This window comes from Myotis myotis, unplaced genomic scaffold, assembly GCF_014108235.1.
Source record: "Myotis myotis isolate mMyoMyo1 unplaced genomic scaffold, mMyoMyo1.p scaffold_m19_p_1, whole genome shotgun sequence".
Classification (NCBI taxonomy): Eukaryota; Metazoa; Chordata; class Mammalia; order Chiroptera; family Vespertilionidae; genus Myotis; species Myotis myotis.
Genome location: NW_023416313.1, coordinates 55440037 through 55460089, shown reverse-complemented (window position 1 = coordinate 55460089; position 20053 = coordinate 55440037).

Here is a 20053-nt window from a genome sequence, read left to right as displayed (position 1 = left end):
GATGCTAGCAAAATTTTCACATTAATTGAACTCTTGGAAATAGTTAACAATATTGAAGATGTAAAATATAAAATATTAGCAGTTGATCTAAACTTAGAATAAATATGACAATTCACCATGATATAGAAATGATCCTCAAACTTATGTGACAAGAAGAATTCAAGCACTATTAACACTACTCTTAATAAGTTCATTACAAAAAAAATAAAACATTTAATTCTCAATGTTTCTATTATTTTTAAAATAACTAAAGATTAGTTTTATTTTTTTCCCCTGTCTATATAAACAGGGAATATGCTAATTAGTCAAGCGTCACAACCACTCAGGAGGAGGCTGCATCAGGACCCCTCCGCTGCGCGCAGATGGGCGGGAGGGGACTGTGTGCTGCCCACACCCCAGCGGCCATGGGGAGGCTGGGCCTGGGGGCGAGCCAGAGTGGAGACACAACACACGGAGAGGCTGGAACTGGGGGTGGGCCGGAGCGGAGACACAACACACAGGAGCGCCTGCCCCCACCCCAGCTGACACAACGTGGTGGCAGGTGCTTCGCAGGTCAGGCGAGGGTTTTCTTTCCCCCCGCCCCCCCCCCCCCGGGGTGCCTCCTCGCGATTTCAATCGTGCGCTGGGCCTCTAGTATATTTATAGCTGACATTAAGAGAGTTCTTAACATTTTGTCAAAATTCTTAAAGGTCATGGAACATGATATTTTTTTCCATTGATTATTAAGATTGCTTTTCACAGTTTCAGCTCCTATAATCATTTTTAGTCTCATGCTATTGTACAAAGCAAGGACCACCTGTATGTTTTCACGGGTATAAAACTCTGGGTTGACATGGTTTTGGGTTTTTTTCTTTCATTATTTTAAAACTGATTCACTATCTTCTAGCTTGCATTGTTGCTAAAGAAAAATCTGTCATCTTTTTGTTTCTCTGGCTGCGTGTGTGTGTGTGTGTGTGTGTGTGTGTGTGTGTGTGTGTGTGTGTAGGAATGCATGCACATGTGTGCACGTTCTATAGCTAATTTCATGGGTATTGATCCACATATTATAAATATAAGAATGTGCTGGATAGAATCACTGGGAAATTAGGCAAATTTATGAGTAATCACACCTTGAAAGTTTTTGTGCCACATGACTATGTTTGGGAAGACAGCAAAGACATTCAAAAGATTCTATGTTAAGACCCATATGAAAAGCAACAGACAAAGAAACTTTTAACTATTTCTTTCTTCTGTTTTCTAAAATAGCATATCTTTATTTGAAAGCATTTAAAAATATTTTATTGAGTTTACATTGGTTAATAAAATTATATAGGCTTCATGTATAATTTTATAACACTATATACTGCAACAATTTTTAACCAGTGTGCCACAAGAAATTTTAAAACATGCAATACCTATTTAGTCAGGGCCACTGACCTCTTTAACCTTAGATTGCCATATTAAAAAAAATGACAACAGCCAACATAACAACAGCTATCTGACGTGAATGAATCAAAATTTTACCTATTATTTTTTTGCCAGATCAACAAAAAATATAATGTATTTTTTGGTGTGCCACAGAATTTAAGTAACTAATTTATGTGTGCCATGAGATGAAAAAGATTGAAAATCACTGGTACATCGTATTGTGTGTTCACCCAGCCCCCCAAACCCTCTGTCCCCTGAGAGCTGTCAATCTGTTCTCTGTACCTACGAGACTGTTTCTATTTTGTTTATTTTGTTCATTAGATTCCACATATAAGTTAAATCATCTGGTATTTGTGTTTCTCTGATTGGCTTATTTCACTTAGCATAACATCCTCTAGGTCCATCCACACCACCCTGAACACACCTGATTTCATCTGGCTGCTTTTAAGGGTTGCTCTCTTACACAGATTTTACACAATTTGATTATATCTATTCATGTAGTTTTCTGTGATTGTTATAGTTATTGGATCTGTGGGCTAGTAATTTTCACTGAATTTAGAAAACTTTTGAAAATTATTTCTTCAAATATTTGTTTTGTTCCCTTCTCCTTTGGGTACTCCCAGTCATGAATATTTAGCTGCTTGAAATTATCCCAGAGCTCACTGATGCTTTTAATTTTTGTCTTTTTGCTTTCTGTATTTCATCTGGAAAGTGTATATGCAAGTTCACTACTCTTTTCTTCTGTAGTCTCTAATCAGATGTTAATTCTATCAAATGTTTTATCTCAAGCATTGTAGTTTTCTTTGACTTGGTTTGTTTTTTTCCTTGTTGCTATTTAATCTGTTCAATCTTCCCATTAGCTCCTAAATATATAGAATACCATCACAGTAACTGTTTTTAACATCCTTTTTATACTAATTCTAGTATCTGGTCATTTCTGGGTCAGTTTCAACTTATTAGTCTTTCTCATTATTGGACTAGAGTAGCATTTGCTCCAGATCTGATTTTTTCCTAATACTGAAACAAAACCCTTCTTAGTGCTCTAGCAAAGGACCCATGAATTATAAGGTTTTCTGCTCTGGCTGTTGATAACAGGAACTATTCCCAGCCCTGTCTGAGTTCTAAATGTTGTTTCCTCTAACTCTGTTGGGTGGTTCTTCCCCCAACCGTGAGCAGTTCCCTTATACACATGCAATGATTAGTAATCAACTGAATACTCCGTTGAGATCCTCCGCAAATTTCCAGGGGTTCTCTCTCTGTGCAGCTTTCTCCTCTTCAGTACTGGCTCCTCCTGTCTCTTCAGCTCCTTAAGAGTATGGGCTCTGACTGGGTCCCCCTCTCTGGGGAACGGCTCCAGGCAGTAAGCTGAAGCAGTGGCAGAACTCACCTGTTTCCAATTTCTCAAAGATAACTTTCCTTCATCACCTAATGCCCAATGTCTTCAGAACCATTTTGTTTCACATTTTTGTCCAATACTTCAGTTGTTTCAGTTAAAAAGGTAAAATAAATCTCTATTTTAGCCAACAGTGAAAGTAAAAGAATTTTTATCTGATTTTTTCTAACAATATCTCAGTTCTTTACTTCTTTTAGAAACAAATGCCTCAGTCTTCATCATTCATTTCTCAGTATCTTTTTGGTGATTAAATAAAATTTAAAGGACTATTTGTATGTAATATGCACTGAGACAAAAATAAGTAGAAGCCCAAAATGTAAAAGAAACTAGAAGACAAAAAGAATGATACACATAAAAGATCTGAATTGAAACATTTTTTTGCTTTAGACATCCAGCATTCACTACCAGCTATAGTTTATCATTTGATTAGTTAGTGAAGAAAAATTTACAAACCAATAAATATTTGGAATTTGTTCCCCAAGCCTTTACAGATGACCCATGACAAACTCAAATGTATGCATATTTCTGCCACATCAACAGGTTAACAGATAATTCCACAACAGTGATACATACTTTTTTTACATTGGTGGGTACAGGATAATTAGCCATGGTGCACAGAGATGGTATGTGAGCAAGAAGATAGCAATGAGGGGTTCTGTGGTCTCATGTTTGGGTGTGGTGGGTATATCCTGAGGGGTCCAGAAAAAGGAAATTATTCTGACATTCCAAGGATATATTTTCTTCGATGCAAAAAGACAATAGAAAGGCTTATTAAAAAATAAAGATTGAACTAAAGGGAGCAATTCAACAAGAAGATATAACTCTGGTAAAAATAGATGATAGATAGATAGATAGATAGATAGATAGATAGATAGATAGATAAAGATTGACCTTTTTCAAGAAAACTACAGGCCTAGGATATGACTACCTATCATGACATGCTGTTAAGTTAGGAATTTTTACGTTCAGACCATCCTATGTGGTTGCTTTTGGTCTCTGAGTTTACAGAGCCTGCCATGCAGGCCTCCCCCGAGCTTGTCAAGCTTAGTATATGGCCCCTTTTTGGCCCACATTCTGAATGTACTTCTACTCAAAATAACTGGTATGCCAAAGAAGTATATTTTGAGGTGGCATATTCTGGTACCGCTTAACACCATCGGCATATAAGTCCCATATACCAAGTACGCTTTTCCCGATTTCTCATTTAAAGTTTACACAAGGAAAACAGTCTGTGTTGGTCCTCAGCTTAACAATAAACTGACCTACCGACATTACTATCAAACTTTATCTGAAGCAGTTATGTAGAAACTACTCTTTATCTAAATATCTCCAAATGATATTTTCAAAAAAGAAATATGTAAGTTTAGATGTTGATTTACAACAACATCCATCTATGCAATGGGGACTACACTTCAAACGTGAATTGAGTGTTTATCATGTGCCAAATTTTGAGAAAGGCATTCATCTCTTGTTTAGTCCTCCCAACAACTCCATGGATAGTAATGAGGAAACAGAGTGATAAAGATTTTTATAAAACTTGCCCTACATTATGCAGCTTAAACAAAAGAGGTCAGGATTCAAATGATTTCTGTATATCTCCAAAGTCCATTTTCTTTACTTTCAGTATGCTCCTTACTAGCCATTTTGTTTCAATATTGCAGTAGTTCTCAAGGTGTAACATGCCTCCCTGCATCCTCACCAGCAGCAGCAGAAGCATTTGGGAACTTGCTACTGATGCAAAGACTTGGCTCCTTCCAAACATAGTGAATCAGAAGTTCTGAAGGTGGAGGCAAGCAAGTGATTCTGATGCCCACTCAAGTACGACAGCCACCACACTATCGGATGGCCAATGGCAGTAAGGAGAAACTTTAGAAAATGGAAGAGGATGTAGAAATTGTGCACCTGAAACCTGGAATAATTTTGTTAACCAGTGTCACCTAAATGAATTCAATAAAAAGGAGAGAAAGTGCATGAGAATTACAGAAGTTTGCTCAGTTGCCTGTGTAGACTCCGCTTCCCTAAACTGACCACTACATGAAATTCGTAATCTACTGGTGCCTTTAGAAATGCACTCAGCTTCTCAGAACTTAAAAACTAAAGAAAAGTATTCATGGGAGTTTCCATCTATGTTCCCAGCCCTTCTATAAATACTTTTGCTATTCCTATTTTAGAACTGCTAAGATGTCACTTTCTCTCAATACAAGAGTTGTTTCTTTGAGTAAAATGCTGATCATATAGTTAAAAAAAAAAAAAAAGATAGAATGAGAGAAGGGTGGTACAAATTGGCCAATCTCTGATAAGAACACAATACCATAACTTCCTCCATTAGGTAATCATGTCAGCAGCTTCAGGAACACATATAAAAAGGAATATGTCGAGGATCCGTTGACTAATTTGATGATAAAGCAAATCCCAGATAGGAGACAAGACTGAAAAGAAAAGGGACTTCCAAAACACCAGGTGAAACACCTATATCCAGAGTCTTCAGGTCCACATTTCCCAAAGTGTGTGCCTCTGACACCTGGATTACAGAACCCTATCTACATAGCTCCCTCACCACACAATGTAGCACAAAGAAGGCTCAAGCAACACTACACACTTGCCCAAAAACCCATGTTTTCATATAAATGCCGAATAACATCCCACCACGCTCTCGGTAGGGAAATAGCCCTCCAAGACACCAGAAGTGGAGGCACAGGTGTTATTTAGGGAACTTGACACTGCTCTCTCCCCCACCCCACCCCTCAAATGAAAATGTGGCTTTGCTGATTCTGGATGGTCCAACCACTAGAACATCTCTATATGTTCATAAATATTCCCTTAAATTGAATTTGTAGATTGTTTGTGAAGTTCTTCTGGAATACAGGGTCTGTAGCACAGCGAGAATTAAACTTTTCATATCAAATTAGACCTGAGTAAGCAGTGTCTCAGGCAGCAATCTTCCTCCTGTGAAGGACATGGCATTGTGGGAGCACAAAAAAACAACTTTCCTCCCATTGTCTAAGTTCTTCCAGCTGGGCTAATAATCAGATTAACATGAGACAGGTTGACATGTCTAAAGTTTATTTTACAGATGCACATTTGGGGGTGCCATAAGATGAGACCCAAAGAGGCATTGGGAAGTTGAGGTTTGCATGCCATTCTGAAGCTAAGCAGGAAGGAGGGGAGTTGTAATTTGGGACTTTAAAGGGCAGGAAAAAAATTCACATGGAGATAGAAGAGCAATCTGCTGGGCCATCTTTAAAAAAAAATACATATATTTATTGATTTCAGAAGGAAGGGAGAAGGAGAGAGATAGAAACATCAATAATGAGAATCATTAATCGGCTACCTCCTGCACACCCCCTACTGGGGATTGAGCCCACAACCCAGGCATGTGCCCTTGACCAGAATCAAATTTGAGACCCTTCAGTATGCAGGCAGATTCTCTATCCACTTAGCCAAACCGGCTAGGGTTACTGGGCGATCTTTAACAATGGGTCATAGAGGGGATTTTGGTCAACAGGCCTTGCTAGGTTCCTCTGTCTATTATATACTAGTTCATATTAACACACTGCAGACAGATCATGAGAATTTTCTGTGTTTTCTGTTCTAAGGCTGTGGCAAATCATATTTTAAAAGACAGTAGCTTGTAAGAACATGTAATAAATAACTTCAAAATGCAATGGGTATTTAATTTTAAAGTGTGCCTTTAACATTTATGCAAAACATTTTTTTGTACTCGTCCAATAGAAACTTACCTGGCCACTGGGTAAAGCTAGCAATAAAACTACCGGCCCATAATGTGTTAAACTCTCATTATCTATGACTAGAGACCCGGTGCATGACATTTGTGCACTGGGGAGGGGGAGAATCCCTCAGCCCAGCCAGTGCCTTCTCGCAGCCCAGGACCCCTAGGGAGATGTCTGTCTGTCAGCTTACATCCCCTGGGGGGATCAGGCCTAAGCCGGCAATCAGATATCCCTCTCACAGTCTGGGGCTCTCACTCCTTACTGCCCGCCTACAGTGGAAGCAGGAGAGGCTCCCACCACTGCCACTGAGCTCACCAGCCATGAGCCCAGCTTCTGGCTGAACGGTGCTCCCCCTGTGGGAGCGCACTGATCATCAGGGGGCAGCTCCTGTGTTGAGTGTCTGCCACCTGGTGGTCAGTGCACATAATAGCGACAAGTTGTTCCGCCATTCAGTCGATTTGCATATTAGCCTTTTATATATAGCTGGTGCATGAAATCTGTGTGTCCCTCAGCCCAGCCTGCACCCTCTCCAATCTGGGACCCCTTGAGGGATGTCCGACTGCCCTTTTAGGCCCAATCCCAGTGGGGCCTAAACGGACAGTCGGACATCCCGCTCACAATCCAGGACTGCTGGCTCCCAACCGCTCGCCTGCCTGCCTGCCTAATTGAGCCCTAACCACTCCTGTGCCAGCCTAATCAATGCCTAACTGCTCCCCTGCCAGCCCGATTGCCCCCAACTGCCCTCCCCTGCTGGCCTGATCACCCCTATCTGCCCACCCCTGCCAGCCTGGTCCCCCACAACTGCCCTCCCCTGTAGGCCATCTTGTGGCAGCCATCTTTGACCACATGGGGGCGGCCATCTTTTTCTGTTGGTATGATGGTCAATTTGCATATTACTCTTTATTATATAGGATGATAGATCTCTTCCTGGAACAGATCCTCTATCTAAATTCCTTTAGGCAGGTAAAGGGGGAGGGTCAAAGTTTCTTTCTGAGTCTTTTGTTCCTTAATAACCAGCTTAAAATCAATATCCCAAAAGGAATATTTTGGAATTGGCAAAACTTTGGCTTCCCTCTCATTATAAAAAAAAAAAAAAAACTGGCAAAACATGCCTCATCTACTTCTGCCCTGTGTGTTCACCTTGCTTCTAATAAAATTTCATTTCCTTGGCTAATTAAAGCAGTATCTGGGTTAGTTAATAAAAATGTGTTAAGTTCATAACGTTTTAGTGTAGCCCTTATAAATAAAACAACAATGAAATAAAGAAAAATATGGCCAGCCCACTAGGCAGTGGTACACTGTTTTTCAGAATTCTAGTAGCAGGAGCTCAGAGCCACACAGGCTGGGCAGGTGGAAGAGCAGCTGCATGCATATTCTTATTCAATCTTCAGAACAGCCCTATGAGGTGCATGCTATTTCTAGTCCCATCTTTGCAGAGAGATTAAATAATGTGCCTAGTCACATAGCTTATAAGGGACTAAGTCCAAATGTGAACTGCAGTCTAACTGCAGACGCCACATTACAATCACACAAAAAACTGTGTAAGTAGACTCATATGCCAATGTAACCCTGAGAGTGAATCAAAAATCAGAGAATTTGCTCAACTCCACTCTCTGATTTGGTTGCTTTCCTCTGGGCGGAGAGGTGAATTGTGTAAAACCTATTTGAATAACTGTTTTCTGATTCATCCCATGAAGAACAAAATAATATCTTTACATCTTGAAATTGTGACTATTTTGTCATTTCAAAGCTACTTGTTTTTCTGTGATTACCTTCAGGGATTTTATGCACAATTGGACCAGAGGCAGCTAGTCTGCATTTGGTCCCCAGCAAGGTCTTTCCATCCACTACATCCTGCCTATATCCAGGTCTTATGTTAACTCTGAAGGGGACATTCAGAATGTTGTTTCAGGAAGGACTTACAATATAGGATGAGGACCACCTCTCTCAGAAATTGCTAGATTTTATTCACTTCTAACTTCTCACCAGCCCTAATTCTCATCCCTAACACCATTCTTGTTTTTCAGGAGGGACATTTATATAGCCTTCTAACTTGTATTGTTCTTTAGAAACATTATAATCCAGTTTTGGTAAATTCATCATCAAATACATTTCATCAAACTACACAGCCCAAAACCATTTTTTTAAATTTATCTTTATTGTTGAAAGTATTACAGATGTCCCTTTTTATTTTCTCATTTACTCCCTCAACCCTGCACCTGCCCCTCCTAGGCCTTCAGCACTCTATTGTCTGTGTCCATGTATGCATATAAGTTCCCCAGGTAATCACTCCCCACATACCTCTCCACTCCCATCTTCCCTCTGAGATTCGTCAGTTTGTTCCGTGCTTCTACATTTCTGGATCTATTTTCTTCATCAGTATATTTTGTTCATTAGATTCTACAGATGAGTGAGATCATGTGATACTTATCTTTCTCTGACTGGCTTATTTGGCTTAGCATAATACTCCACAGGTCCCTCCATGCTGTCTCAAAGGGTAAGAGATCCTTCTTTTTTACAGCTGCTTAGTATTCCATTGTGTAAATGTACCATAGCTTTTAAATCCACTCATCTACTGATGGGCACTTAGGCTGTTTCCAGGTCTTAACTATTGAAAATAATGCTGCTATGAAGATGGGGGGAGGGGGGGAATATATATTCTTTCTGATTGGTTTATCAGGTAGGGACTCTTAGGCTGTATTTCCAGAAGTGGGATCATTGGGTCAAATGGCAGCCCCATTTTTAATTTTTTAAGAAAACTCCATAATGTTTTCCACAGTGGCTGCACCAATCTATATTTCCACCAGCAGTGTGCTAGGGTTCCCTTTTCTCCACATCCTCACCAGCACTTGTCATTTGTTGATGTAGCTATTATGGCAGGTATGAGGTGATACCTCATTGTTGTTTTCATTTGCATCTCTCTGGTGATCAGTGACTTTGAGCATTTTTTCATGTGTCTCTTGGCCTTCTGTTTGTCCAAGAATCACTTTGGAGAAGTGTCTATTTAGGTCCTTTGCCCATTTTTTAATTGGATTGTCTTTCTTTTGTTAAGTTGCATGAGTTCCTTATATATTTTGGATATTAACCCCTTATCAGATGTACCATTGGCAAATATGTTCTCCTATGCAGTGGGCTCCCTTTTCATTTTGTTGATGGTTTCTTTTGCTGTGCAAAAGCTGTTTATTTTAATGCAGTCTCATTTGTTAATTTTCTCCTTAATTTCCCTTGCCTTTGGAGAGATATCCACAAACATACTGCTATGTGAGATGTATGAGATTTTGCTGCCTATGGTTTCTTCTAGGATTTTTATGGTTTCATGACTTTCATTTAAATCTTTTATCCATCCAAAACCATTTTTTAACTTTTTATGGATATATTACTTCATACAGAAAAGTGTACAAATCAAAAGTATGCAGTTCAATTAATTATAAAAAATGAATACACCCATGCAGTCACACCCCAGATCAACAAATGGAAGATTAGCAGCATTTCAGAAGCCCTCTTGTGCCTCTCCTAATTATCACTCACCCTGTCTCCAAGAGTAACTACTGCCCTAATTTCTGATGCCATGAATGAGGTTTACTTGGTTTTAGATTTTATATAAATAGAGCCATACAATATGTGCTCTTTTATGTCTGGATTTACCTACGTTGCCACATATAGCTTAAATTTGTTTATTTTCATTACAATATAGCCTACCATTACATGAATATTCCACAATTTATGTAAATATGCTACTGTTCATAGATATTTGAAAATTACAATGCATAACTGACAAAGGGCTTGTAAATAAAATAGAGAAAGATATGCTACATAACAAAAATACAAAGAAAAACAATAGAAATAAGTCTTAGGAGACAGATTTTTAAAAAGAATATTCAAATAATAATTAAAAAAACATGAAAAGACTCTCGGCCACAGTTATCATCCAGAAAATGTTACTTCAAACCATGATAAGGTTTGAGGTACACACAGCCACTAGAATAGCTAAAATCAAAAGATTGACAAGATCAAGTCTTGCTCAAGATATGAAACAACATTAATTCCTGCATAATCTTCATGCATAATTGGTACAATCACTTGGGAAAATATTACCTACTAAGTTAAACATATTTCATTTTTATTAGCACCTGCCTGAACAATAAAAGCAGCCTCCTAACTGTACCTCCAGTTAACACAAGCCAACAAGCCCTACCCAATGTGTAATCTGGTCTATTTGACTTCACTCTTCAAACCATCTGACGGTTCTTCATCTTTAGCGCAGAGCATAACCTATAATCATCTCAGTTTATGTTATAAACGCAGAGAATATTCAGATATTGGTAATAGTGGTTGCTTCTAAACAGACAAATTGTTGACCAGAGGAATGAGAGAAGAAAGAGATGTACTTTTACTATATACTCTTTTTATATTTTTTTAATTTGGTACCAGAGTCAGGCATTATCTATTTAAAAATATTTTAACATATGCCATAAGATTTTGCAATAAGTGGGCTACAAACTTGGTTTGAGCATTACTATAGTCAAAGAAACACAAGAAACATTATCAGAAATAAGTCATTTGCCCATTTAGATAAAATCAAACCAGTGCCCGAGAACAAACCCAACTTTTTCTAGTTCTAAAAAACAAACAAGTTTTCTGGGGGACCTCATGAAATGAACATTGTATAGGAGAAATTTTCAACAATAGTCCCAAAGAGTTTCAACAGTGACTTTCAGGCTGCAGATCCATAGAGCATCCCTCCACACAAGCCAAAAGCATAACTAAAAACAATTTGGTAAAGCAGTTCTTCCAGAGGCCAACCATCTCATTTTTGGTGGTTTCATATGCTCCATTCAAATTGGACCTTGGAATATGGTCAGTACGTGACAACAATATTTCCTTTAATAATACATAGTATGAAAGAACTTCGCACAAGTCAGAGCTCCCAGTAATGAAACAGCCCAATTCTCAGGTATTTGCCCACCTTCACTATCAGGATCCTGCAAGATCACGCCTTGCTAGAAGTCTGGAGGGGGTAACTTTTAAAACTTCTTCAAATGTTAAGATTCTACAAGAATCTTTCAACACGTCTCTACATGTTAGGAGTTATTCTTCAAATAAATAAATTTAAGAACTGTTGCCTGCCTTGCTCATAGGGCTTCCTTGTACTCAGGAAATTCCCTGAATAGAATTAGAGGTGTTATTAGCATTGGTTTAAAGGAAGCCAAGAGCTACTAGTAAATCCGTAACTAAGTTTGAAACATCTAAGAAGAGGACCCTGGAACCGTGAGTCCCAGTTCCATGTTTGTGGGCTACCCTTCATGCTTAATAAGGCTAATAATTTTCCAAAAACAAGTAGCACTCCTAGATTTTCTTAGAGCAGACAAGAAAGGATCTGAGCCTGTGTCTGCACAAAGCCACAGTAAAAACCAGAGAGCCAAGCTCCCTTTCAAACATAGACAAGTACACTTCAAAATAGACAAAGTCCTTTAAGTACAAAAAAAAGGGAAGGAGGAAGGGAAGAAAGAGAGAGGGAGGAAGAGAGGGGCAGGAGAGAAGAGAAGAAAGAAAAGTAAAACCAAGAGCTCATGGACCTAGTTCACAAGGAGCAAGAAGGCAGGAGATAAATGTCCTTTCCACCCAAGGTGAAGCCTGGCGTTGGCTTTGCCAAGACTCAGTGCATCTCTGTCACCACATTCCATTGGGGCCTGAAAGTTAAGTACCGCTCCTTCTAGCCTGCGTCTGAAAAGAAACAGAAGAGGGAAAAAGGTTCCGAACTGGCTGGCTGGGAGTATATGCAAACTAAATCAAATGTATTGCTCAAAATTTACAGTGGGTCATCTCTTCTTTTTTCTGATTTCTTTTCAATATCAAATGAAGGGCTGACCAGCAAGGTCAACCTCCCCTTATTAATGAGGCTTTGCTGGGGCTCTGTCTCATTAGGGCACTCAGAACTGTGCATTTACTGCAATTTGCAGCACTTAATAGAGAAAGGTCAGAGCGGGTCACATTCAATTTCCACTTGGCAGAGGGAGGAAAAATGGAAGCAATTCATTTGCACAAATTTGAATAATTCTTCTCAGTCTCCTTTTCTTTATCTATGTCTGGATAATTCCTGCATCTTACCTCACTCACAATCATTTCAGAACTGCCAGCAGTCTGATTTCTATGAAGGCTGTAATGGAGCTGACAGATTCTATGAATCCAGGTGTCAAAATAAAGCCTCTGGCTGCTTCCCCCGCCCCCTTCTCACAACAGGGAATAGGCGCTGCCTCCAGTGAGCTCTTAAACTTATCATAAATGTATCAAGATTGCTGTGGGCCATGAAACAGCTGTAGACAATTAATCTTTCCACAATTCTTCGGCATAAGAATTGCTTTCCCCGAAAAGTAACATCTGCCGTGCCGAGGTGATTATTCACGGCCGAGGGGCACCACCATAGTTTTATGCATAGAGCCATCAGTGGCAATGAAGCAAAATTTATAGTTTTCCCTGGTTCAGTAAAAATAACATTTCAGCTGCATTAAAACATCATCCATCAGCATTGTCCCAGAGCTCAGAGCCCCATCTCATCCAAAGAAATTAAAAAGTATTCATTTTAATGCTAACTTCTGAAGCCTGCAGTGACATTACTGCCTGTTTTTGGAGCGGGTGGGGATGTGATATCATGGAGGAAGGCAGAAGAAAAAGGTTATATAGCACAGCAAAGCTGAGTGTTAAATGTGCTACTAGATAGTAATGATATGCCAATGATATGGTTTTTATTTATTCTAACCCCTGAATGCTTAATCAAAAATCCTTTAATCAAATTGAACAACTAAAGAAGGAAAGTTATTTCACAGAAGAAATATAACTCCCTGACTTCGAGGGAAAGGTATGAAATGGATACCAAAGCAATAGCTGCCTTTCCCAATGCACTGGGCATTTTGTTTCTTTAAAACAGTTGTTTAAACTGTCTGAAGGAGTAAAAGTTACCTAGGAAGGGTGGGGGGAAATGGGTATTTGCTTCTGAACTTCCCTCAGCATTACATCAAGGTTGGGGCTACTCTATAAAGTGAAAGGGCCTCCTGGAGCTCTATCTATAGAAAATGACCAGTTTCAGAACTGGCTATATGGATATTTGAATAGAATAAAACAGAGGAAGCAAAAGAGGTGTCCTTGAGGTCATTTGTCCTACACAGGACTTCATACACAGTGCAGGCCCCCAAATACCAATTTACAAATAAAATATAAGTAGCGTGTTATTTCCACACTCACACCTACTGCATCCCACTGAGGCACCCTTATAAAACTTACTAGAGGCCCGATGCACAAAATTCGTGCAAGGGCCTTGGCCCCGGCCCCCGCCTGCCACCGTCACAGCCGGGGGCCTCTGCCTGGGCCCCTGCCCGCTGCAGCTTTGTACGGAAGGAAGGACATCTGGAAGAACGACCAGGCTAATTAGCATATTACGCTTTTATTATTATAAATGTTTTAAATTTTTCAAACAATGAGTCCATGGAGTCAACATTTAGTTGAGCACTATGTGCCAAATCCTGTGCTATATGCTAGGAGCACACACACTCCTAAAAGTAAGATCCTGCCTTTGAACAGCTTACAGTCCAGAGCAGTGGTTCTCAACCTTCCTAATGCCGTGGCCCTTTAATACAGTTCCTCTTGTTGTGGTGACCCCCAATGTCATTGTATCAAATTGAACATAATTAAAGCATAGTGATTAGTCACAAAAACAATATGTAATTATATATGTGTTTTCCAATGGTCTTAGGCGACCCCTGTGAAAGGGTCGTTTGACCCCCAAAGGGGTCGTGAACCACAGGTTGAGAACCGCTGTTCCAGGGGGAAAGCACATAAACAAAAAATTAAAATGCATGTGATAAGTGATATAATAAAACTATAAACAAGTGGTATGGTTGTCCAAAAAATACAAGTGCTCAGCTGGGGAGAGTAGAAGAAAGAAGGTGTCAATTCAATGGATTCCAGAGAAATGAAGAGTATTTGAATACCCACTATTTAAATCACTAGTATCATCTGGCAATTGTATCATCATGTCTAAAAACACTGCTATTAAGGTCATAAACAAACTGACTTAGAAAGTCATCAAAAAAAATTTTTAAGCTGAGAGGTAATGAACTGGAAGGTGAGATTTTGGCTCCAGTGATACATCAATGACGCTGTCTCTGAGCGAGGTTTTATAAGGTGCAGTGCTCTATAAAGGATCTCTTAAAATCAGTGTTTGTCCTTGGCATGTTTTCATCCAAAAGTGAAAGCTAATCATTTTTTACTCATTGGAGATTCTCCTAATTTCACAGTCAATGAAACACAGATTTCTCTGCAAGCCAAAAGTTGAATTTCACAAAGGTCAAAGGGAAAGTTCAAGTTGCTGTGTCAGTGAGTCTCAAACCACAGGATGAGATGTGCTGATCTGTCACAGTAGAATAATCTCAACATAGGAGTGCCTTCTTGCCTGACAGGTCCCCAGAATACGTGCACAGTACAGCAAAGTGCTCCAATATTTTTAAGTTGATCCTCTTTTCTTTTGTTTTACAATTTTAAAATAATATTTTTAGAAAGTCTGAAAAGGTTGTGTGCCCTTCAGTGAAAAAAATCTTTTAAATATCTTCAATAAACTTGTGCTTATCCATGTTTAAGGTTTATATAGAAAGATTTTTTAAATTTTATATATATACAAATGTATAAATTAATATTCATTTATATATTATAAAACTACAAATACATTATATGCATTATAACTACATATAAATGCATGCAAACAACTCTCTATAGATAGCTAGATAGATATCTGAATATTTATGTTCAACTCTCATCATATGATATTTCCATAACATATGTTTTCAGCCCTTGTTGAATGTGTTAACAGAAACTCTATGAGGGTAAAGGGGTCTGGAAGGATACAGGACTTTTAAACAAATGCAATAAAAAATTATTCCAATGAAAAAGAAAAATTAACGGACTAGTACTGTACACTAATAAACTTAGGTTTAAAACCTCACACAAAAATGGGGGGGAAAGTGGGACATACTCTAGAAGGAATGTTTCTAAGTGCAAAAAGCTGTAGGAATATTGTTTTGAAAGTTAAAATCCAGAATGGCTTGAGGATTGGGAAAAATTCTGTAGACCAAATGTGTCTTTTTAAGCTATTTATTTTCACAAAACAAAGAAACCATCATGGCCAACCCACTGTGTGCAGTCAAAGTTATTCAACACCTATTTTGTCTCAGTCCTTTCTGTCTGAAGCATGACCTTCACTCTGGAGAGGAAAGCGCCAATATGGTTTAAGAGGAATTTGCCCTAACCAGTTTGGCTCTGCGGATAAAGTGTCGGCCTGCAGACTGAAGGGTCGCAGGTTCGATTCTGGTCAAGGGCATGTACCTTGGTTGTGGGCACATCCCTAGTGGGAGGTGTACAAGAAGCAGCTGATCGATGTTTCTCTCTCATCGATGTTTCTAACTCTCTATCTCTCTCCCTTCCTCTCTGTAAAAATCAATAAAATATATTTTTAAAAAAAAAAAAAAAGAGGAATTAAAGCCCAAGAAAGGTGTACATTAAGGACATAGCCAGCAGTTTTAAATAAATTCAAGTTTCAGGCCCAAAATAATTACATTCCAGAATACTGAAAAGACCACAGTTATAATCTCACAACCACAATCAAAATGCTGAGAAAGGGAAAAGTTCCCAAAGACCAGATGGGAGCAAATGTCTACATTTCAAAAGAAATGAAAAGTAGACTTAAGGAATGTTTTATATTGAACATCAGGATAATCTTAAATGGTTTATGAGCATTGGGAAATGAAAATTGGGTTCACTTTGATAAACTGGACTAGCCTCGTTTCCTCTGGGATTACTAGACTGATGGGCAGGAGGGTGCCAGAGGTTTATTCTGTCTTGATTTCATCAGAACACTTAATGCTCATGTCCTTGTATTCAAGACAGAGAGATGTGGGTTGAATGAACTAGAATGTGCAGGATTCCTAGCTGTTGAACAGCGCTAATCACATATCAGAAGGAGCCCTGAGGAAGCTGGCATGCCAGAGTGCAGGTAGAAGAATCTGTGTGTTCAATGTTATCTTCTTGAAAGAAGACTTATCTCCTGAGCTGCAGGTGGCCAAACTGAGAAGGGGAGCTAACACTGCCCAAAGCTGCCTGCCTCGCCACATCTCAAATCAGCTGACACCTGGCTCAGGCCAGAAATAATAAGATAAAACGTGCTAAAAATCGATGAAAACCCAATAGCCACATTCCACAAACCAACCTCAAGCTAAACAGGGAACAAATAAAAGAGGTCCCATTAGCCCTAGCTGGTGTGGCTCAGTTGGTTAGGCATCACCCTCTGCACAGAAGGCTTGCTGGTTCGGTTCTTGGTCAAGGCACATGCCTGGGTTTTGAGCTTGATCCCCAGCAGAATGCAGCTGATCAGTGTTTCACTCTCTCCCTCTCCCTTCCTCTCTAAAAAATTAATTTTTTAAAAATTGCAATATAAGATGAAGTTACAGAAATTAAATGTTTTCTACATGTTTGGAGAACCCACTTGGAAAATATAAATATTTTTAAATCTGATGCCTAACTGTGAAAAGAGGTAATATCTAGGTGGGGGGAACAGAATAAAAATGGCAGGATCCATATTGAAAAATCCAGTAACATTTTCCTAATCATTTCTTTAAACATTTGAATAAGTAAAGAAATAGCAGACATTTCTGAATATGAATGAAATTATAATTAAAATCTCAAACATCTTTTTTAACTTAAAAAAGTCTAAATTAATCTGGAAAAGTAAGGAAGAAAAGCCAATTTTAAAAATAGATACCGCAAAGCGGTAGTACTCCCATGAAACAGTAAAACAAAGTGTAAAGCGACAAATAAATAAACCAGTATTTATTGTAGAAAACAATGAATGGGTTCATTGAAAACAAGAAATCTATGATATGTAATGAAGACTACCTTATCAATCAGGAATAAAGACAGCTTTTTAATAAATGGTGCTGCTGAGAGGGAGAAATGGGGAATAGCTGCTTAATGGGTACAGAGTTTCAGTTTTTCAAAATGAAAAAGTTCTAGGGATCTGTTATACATAAATCTTTTTTTTTTAAATATATTTTATTGATTTTTCACAGAGAGGAAGGGAGAGAGATAGAGAGTTAGAAACATCGATGGGAGAGAAACATCGATCAGCCGCCTCCTGCACATCTCCCACTGGGGATGTGCCCGCAATCCAGGTACATGCCCTTGACCGGAATCGAAACTGGGACCCCTCAGTCCACAGGCCGACGCTCTATCCACTGAGCCAAACCGGTTTCGGCTGTTATACATAAATCTTACTAGGTTATACATATACCTAACACAACTGAACTGTATACCTAGCAATGGCTAAGATAGTAAATTTAATGTTATGTGTTTTTTACACAACTAATAATTAAAATAAATGAGACATAAGGATTAGAGTTGACTAAAGCTCAATATGAGTCAACACTTTGACCTAATTATTAAAAAGCTTATTTTCTATTTTTTATACTTTTATCAAAGGAAAAATACGCATGGCTACAATATCAATTCCTTATTTTACTTCAACTCAAAAAGTATTATTTTCAAAAAGCTAAAAAACATGACTCTCACACAAATATATATTGAGGACAGGTCAAAGTTTTTTTTAACGAATTAATGTAGGAGCCAGAAGAATGGTAAAGATATTCCCGAAGGCTTATAGAAAAGACAGAAAGTAAGTTTGCTGGAATAAGATTGCTAAACGAGGTAGGAAAGTGGAATAAGCTACACAACTAGTGTCTTACAGTACAATAAAACCTTTAGGGTTAACTTTTACACCAGAGGGAAATTTTACTCTAGCAGCTAAGAATCATATGTATCTCTATCAGTTTTCTACAAGTTAACATCTACCCTTCCAGAGTTGTAAAAACATCCTCAACAGTAATCAGGAAGTCAGAGATACCCCAGGAGAATTCTATAACACTGTAACATCCAAAGGACATGTGGTTATCTTTTTGCCTGTCTCCAAATTTTTCTCAATAATAATGTCTAGCTTCTGATTTATTATGAGGCATATGAGAAAATGTACATAAAAGTGTTTTGCTCTGAAAATCACCCCCAATATAAAATACTGGTACAATTACTAGTGGTCTTCTAATTGAATCAACTTCTGTTAAACCAGTGGTTCCCAACCTTTTTTTGGCCATGCCCCACCTCAGTAGCTCTACAGTCCTGATGCCCCCCTGTGACATATAATTCTTATTATTCAAAAAGTGAACTCCTATTCATGTGGAGGGAGCCTAAAAGGCCATTAACTTGGTCTAAACAAGCTTCCAAAGAACATGGCATCCATGAAAGAGAAAAATTAAAGAACGAAAGGACAGTTGAAGTACTGAGGAAGAAGTCACTAAGGGGGGAGGGGGGGGAGTTGGGGTTAATGGGGGGGATGAGGACACATTTGTAATACCTTAACTAATAATTAAAAAAAAAGAAGAAGTCACTAAGAAATTGTTAAATAATAATATGAAGTGATATGAAAAAAATAACAAATAAAGTTTCAAAACATGTAATAGAGAACTGAAATGCATAAATATGTCACAATACATATTTATATACTGTATATGAGGCCCCTCAAGCTATAAGAAATGCAAAAACAATTCACTGATAATAACTCATTCTCAAATTGTCCCCCTTAAAAATCAAATTGCCACCCTGTGGGGCATGTGACCCACGTTGGAAACCACTGTGTTAAACACTTTCAACCTACTCACTGCCTTTCCCTCTCCTCTGTCTGTTTTCCCAGACTCCTCTACTATCCCCAAGCCAGTTAGCAACTGACCATCATTTTACTCTTCTTTTTTCCCCACCTCCCCCTATGTCCTATCAATAACCAAGCCTTGTCGTTTGACCTAAGTGTCTCCCATCTGTTTAGAATTCCCTCCTAAACTTTCAAGCCTCCATCTAACTGCCACATCTCCAGGAGGCAGATGCCAGTCCCTTGACCTATTTGATCCCATGACACTCTGTACTTCCCCATTCCTAGAACATCACTCTACATAAACAAATACTTAAATTTTTTTTCATCTGCATCCCCTCTTCTTTGAAGGGATGGCTTCTTTACTCTCTCATTCAATATTTAAATCTCAGTGCTTGGCACACTGTAGTGGCTCAATAAACATTTAATTAAATGTATAAATGGAAAGAAAATGAGCCATTCACCACAATACAATGTGCACATTTTTAAAAAATAAATAAATGGCCATCACCCTGGCCAGTGTGGCTCAGCTGGTTAGAGCGTCATACTGTGCACAGAAGGGTCACGGGTTCAATTCCTGATCAGGGCACAGACCCAAGTTTCGAGTTCAATCTCTAGTCCAGGTACGTACAGGATGCAATGGGTAACTGTTTCTCTCTCTCTACCCCCGCCCCTTCTTCTCGTTCTAGAATCAATGAAAAACATATCCTTAGATGAGGATTTAAAAAATAACTATTTACAATAGTTAAGATCAGGAAACAGCCCAAGTACCCATCAAGAGATGGATAA